This window comes from Lissotriton vulgaris, chromosome 2_1, assembly GCF_964263255.1.
Source record: "Lissotriton vulgaris chromosome 2_1, aLisVul1.2, whole genome shotgun sequence".
Classification (NCBI taxonomy): Eukaryota; Metazoa; Chordata; class Amphibia; order Caudata; family Salamandridae; genus Lissotriton; species Lissotriton vulgaris.
Window position 1 is genome coordinate 1,989,981,472 of NC_141687.1, and position 5,317 is coordinate 1,989,986,788.

Below are 5,317 nucleotides of genomic sequence, written 5' to 3' on the forward strand. Positions count from 1 at the left end.
GGAAAACAATCATTCAAGGGGAGAAGGGGAACAATGAATAGAGGAACTGCAAAATTTATCAAAACATGCACTATTTACAATATAATACAGTACTATACATGAGACATAAGAAGCCAAGTGTCTGCAAAAACACTTAAATAAATTCTTTCAATAATTAATCACTTATGGCGTACATTCCTATAACTAAGCGTTTGAAAATAATTGTATGATTTTCTGAAAAAGGATAATGTACAAGGATCAGTGATAAGCGACAGTTGTTATAGCATTCACGCTTGTCACTGGAGCAGACAGTGGGATGGCTGGGGCCTACGCGTTTCGAATCCCAATAGTTTGGGGGGATTCTCTTCAGGGCCTTCTATAAAAACAGAAAGGACAAAAGAAAAGAGGTTTAGGAAGAACTCAGGACACTAGATTCATTTAATCACAAGACCAACATCAGTTACTCCTATTCAGTAATCACCTAGGCTTCCTCATATTACCACTTGTGAGTTAAGGTAAATGCTGACTACTCTTTTTGAAAATTTAAGCATGCCACATGGGGGGCTTTCAGACAAAAACGCCTAGGCTTTGCTCACCTTCTGTGTTTTCTCTTAAGACCTTTTACATGATGGTTTTTAGATTCGGTATTGTCCGAGACGATTGGTTCATCCAAGTATGGAAATTGCGAGAGTCAATTACAACATCTCCAGTTACTTTTGGGGATAGAGGTAGCGGTTTAGAATCCAGCTTAATGTGTTCGGTCACCTTCTTCCAGTTAACTGTGAAGGAGGCCGGGGAGCGCCTAGTGCTGGGTAAGGTAGGAGTAGGTATCACAATATCAAACGGGATAAAACAATGATCAGTCCAGATTTGAGGTAACAGGAGGGACGTGGAGAGGGTTGTGAGATTAGAGCAGATGCCATCAAGAGTGTGTCCAGCACAATGAGTAGCAGCAGTGATACGTTGGGAAAGTCCAAAGATGTTTAAGGAGTGTAGGAAGGAAATGGTGTGGGGGTCAATACGCGATTCCAAATGTAAGTTCATGTCACCTAATAGTGTGAAGTTGGGGTACTGTAGCATAAGCGCTCCAAGGACCTCATCCAGAGAGTTAAGGAAAGGAGTGGCATTTCCAGGAGGGCGATATTAAAGTCCCCCCGAGAAGGAAGAGGAGGCGTTAATTTTGATTGAAAAACCTAGGTCTTCACTGTCTTTAAGGTGGCCTAGATCAAAAGTGTGGCAGGGGAAAGTTTTCTTAATGATGAGTGCGACCCCGCCACCCTGACCGGAAGGTCTGTCCCGCCTAAAGATAGTGAAATCAGAAGGAAGGGCAGTAGCCAGATCGGGGTTGGAGGAATCATTAAGCCAGGTTTCGGTGATAAACAGAGCATCCAGCTCATGGCTTAATATTAGGTCATGTGCGTCTTGGCAGTGACAGGCTAGGGACCTGGCATTGACAAGACCTCCCTTGAAGTAGGTAAGACGATTCTTTGGAGGGGAAGGCAAGTCAATTACATCATAAGTTGTAGCAGGGGGTGTCCACTTGCAGCGGGGACATAAGAGGGGGCTGATAAGGGGATCAATAGGGGGGCAATCAGTACAGTGGGAGACAGGAAGAGGGCGTAAGGAAAGTAAGTCTTTACTATCATACCTGATGGTGTGCGGTAACAGGGCAGCATGCCCTGCGCCCGGCGCGGTCCGGTCGCGGATGGGCGCAGACGGGCTTGGCTTAGGCGCGGCTTCGGCGCGCGTCCGGCGCGCCCGCTGCGCCGTCTGGCCGGCCTACACATATTATAGGGAGAAAAGGGGGCGGGAGGACGGCGCGACTAGAGCGCTCTCCCCGCCTCACTCAAGATGGCGCCCACCGTCGCCGAGATTCGGCAAAAGCGGCAGTGCCAAGTGTGGGCGATAGGAAGGTGTCAAGAGTGTCAGTGTGCCTCAAAAAAGAATTCCCCTTAAATCTATACAAGCCCCCCAGGTAAAAGTACAACAATTAAGTTAAAAACGATTCAGTTTTAAAAACGCTCAAGTGCTGGTGAATGATAAATCACGCTGTGTCATGGTTCACCACGTTTGCAGGAATACACGCAGCTCGCAGCCCCAGTTCCCCTCACCGGGGAGAGCTTCTGTAGGGCACCGAGTGCGAGGGAAAGACCGATTAAGTATTCTAAGGGGGCGGGAGGACGGCGCGACTAGAGCGCTCTCCCCGCCTCACTCAAGATGGCACCCACCGTCGCCGAGATTCGGCAAAAGCGGCAGTGCCAAGTGTGGGCGATAGGAAGGTGTCAAGAGTGTCAGTGTGCCTCAAAAAAGAATTCCCCTTAAATCTATACAAGCCCCCCAGGTAAAAGTACAACAATTAAGTTAAAAACGATTCAGTTTTAAAAACGCTCAAGTGCTGGTGAATGATAAATCACGCTGTGTCAGGGTTCACCACGTTTGCAGGAATACACGCAGCTCGCAGCCCCAGTTCCCCTCACCGGGGAGAGCTTCTGTAGGGCACCGAGCGCGAGGGAAAGACCGATTAAGTATTCTAAGGGGGCGGGAGGACGGCGCGACTAGAGCGCTCTCCCCGCCTCACTCAAGATGGCACCCACCGTCGCCGAGATTCGGCAAAAGAGGCAGTGCCAAGTGTGGGCGATAGGAAGGTGTCAAGAGTGTCAGTGTGCCTCAAAAAATAATTGCCCTTAAATCTATACAAGCCCCCCAGGTAAAAGTACAACAATTAAGTTAAAAACGATTCAGTTTTAAAAACGCTCAAGTGCTGGTGAATGATAGATCACGCTGTGTCAGGGTTCACCACGTTTGCAGGAATACACGCAGCTCGCAGCCCCAGTTCCCCTCACCGGGGAGAGCTTCTGTAGGGCACCGAGTGCGAGGGAAAGACCGATTAAGTATTCTAAGGGGGCGGGAGGACGGCGCGACTAGAGCGCTCTCCCCGCCTCACTCAAGATGGCACCCACCGTCGCCGAGATTCGGCAAAAGCGGCAGTGCCAAGTGTGGGCGATAGGAAGGTGTCAAGAGTGTCAGTGTGCCTCAAAAAAGAATTCCCCTTAAATCTATACAAGCCCCCCAGGTAAAAGTACAACAATTAAGTTAAAAACGATTCAGTTTTAAAAACGCTCAAGTGCTGGTGAATGATAAATCACGCTGTGTCAGGGTTCACCACGTTTGCAGGAATACACGCAGCTCGCAGCCCCAGTTCCCCTCACCAGGGAGAGCTTCTGTAGGGCACCGAGCGCGAGGGAAAGACCGATTAAGTATTCTAAGGGGGCGGGAGGACGGCGCGACTAGAGCGCTCTCCCCGCCTCACTCAAGATGGCACCCACCGTCGCCGAGATTCGGCAAAAGAGGCAGTGCCAAGTGTGGGCGATAGGAAGGTGTCAAGAGTGTCAGTGTGCCTCAAAAAATAATTCCCCTTAAATCTATACAAGCCCCCCAGGTAAAAGTACAACAATTAAGTTAAAAACGATTCAGTTTTAAAAACGCTCAAGTGCTGGTGAATGATAGATCACGCTGTGTCAGGGTTCACCACGTTTGCAGGAATACACGCAGCTCGCAGCCCCAGTTCCCCTCACCGGGGAGAGCTTCTGTAGGGCATGACAAGAATGCCACTCTGATCGAATTTCAACCTGGGCAGAAAGTATGGGTGAGGGTGCAAGTGGAGCCTTGCGCGCTCCAAGACAAGTGGACTGGGCCATATGAGGTGGTAGAGCGCCAGAGCGAAGTAACCTACCTGGTTAACTTGCAGACTCCCAGGCAGCCCCTGAGGGTCTTACATGTGAACCGCCTCAAACCCCACTTTGAGAGGTCTGATGTCATAATGCTCCTGGCATGGAAAAGGAAAGTGATCCTCTTCCTGACCTTCTGGCAGCCAAGGAGCAAGACGGGTCAGTGGATGGTGTGGTCCTCTCACCCACCCTTACCCCAGTAGAGCAGAGGAACTGTCGCCAGGTGTTAGGTCAGTTTGCCTCCCTGTTCTCCCAGACCCCAGGTGTCACCAATTGGTGCGTCCATGATGTGGACACTGGAGATAGTCTACCTGTGAAACATACATTTTATAGGGTAGCTGGCAAGGTCAGGGCCAGCATCAAGGAAGAGGTTTCCAAGATGTTGGCGCTGGGGGTAATTGAGCCCTCCAGCAGCCCCTGGGCTAGCCCAGTGGTCCTAGTACCAAAAGCTGCTGCGCCTGGTGCCACTCCAGAACTTCGGTTTTGTGTGGATTACCGTGGGCTCAATACAGTCAACAAGACTGACGCACACCCCATCCCCAGAGCTGATGAGCTTGTGGATCGGTTGGGCGCTGCTCAGTACCTCAGTACATTTGACTTAACAGCTGGGTACTGGCAGATTGCCTTAACTGAGAAGGCCAAAGAGAGGTCTGCGTTCTCAACACCAGAGGGGCACTTCCAATTCCGTGTCATGCCCTTTGGGTTGAAGAACGCCCCTGCCACGTTCAAGAGATCGGTCAATCAGGTAGTGACCGGACTGGAGGAATTCAGCGCTGCAAACATGGATGACTTTGTTGTGTTCAGCTCCACATGGGAAGAACACTTGCAACACCTCTGTGAAGTGATGAAGACTCTGCAAAGGGCAGGCCTCACTACCAAGGCCAGTAAGTGCCAGATAGGGCAGGGATCTGTGGTGTACTTGGGACACCAGGTAGGGAGCGGCCAGGTGGTGCCCCTACAGGTGAAGATTGATGCCATTCTGGCTTGGGAGCCCCCCAAGACCCAGACAGAGGTGAGAGCCTTTTTAGGTCTCACTGGGTATTACTGAAGGTTTGTTAAAGGATATGGCACCATTGTTGCCCCCTTGACAGAGCTGACTTCAAGGAAGCAGCCCAGGAGAGTGAATTGGACCAATGCCTGTCAAACTGCTTTTGATGCCCTGAAGACTGCCATGTGCACAGCACCTGTGCTCAAGGCACCTGATTTCTCCAGTGAGTTTGTAGTGCATACAGCCGCTTCAGAGCATGGTGTGGGAGCAGTACTCTCACAAATCAATGATGAGGGCTTGGACCAACCTGTAGCCTTCATTAGTAGGAGGCTACTTCCAAGGGAACAGAGGTGGAGTGCAATTGAAAGGGAAGCTTTTGCTGTGGTTTGGGCTCTGAAGAAGCTGAGGCCCTACCTGTTTAGGACTCAATTCCGGGTTCAGACAGACCACAGGCCCCTCAGATGGTTAATGCAGATGAGGGGTGAGAACCCAAAACTGTTGAGGAGGTCCATCTCCCTACAGGGAATGGACTTTACGGTGGAACACCGCCCTGGCACAGAACATGCAACGCAGATGGTCTGTCCAGCTTTTTCCACCTTAGCGATGAGAACTACCTAGAGGG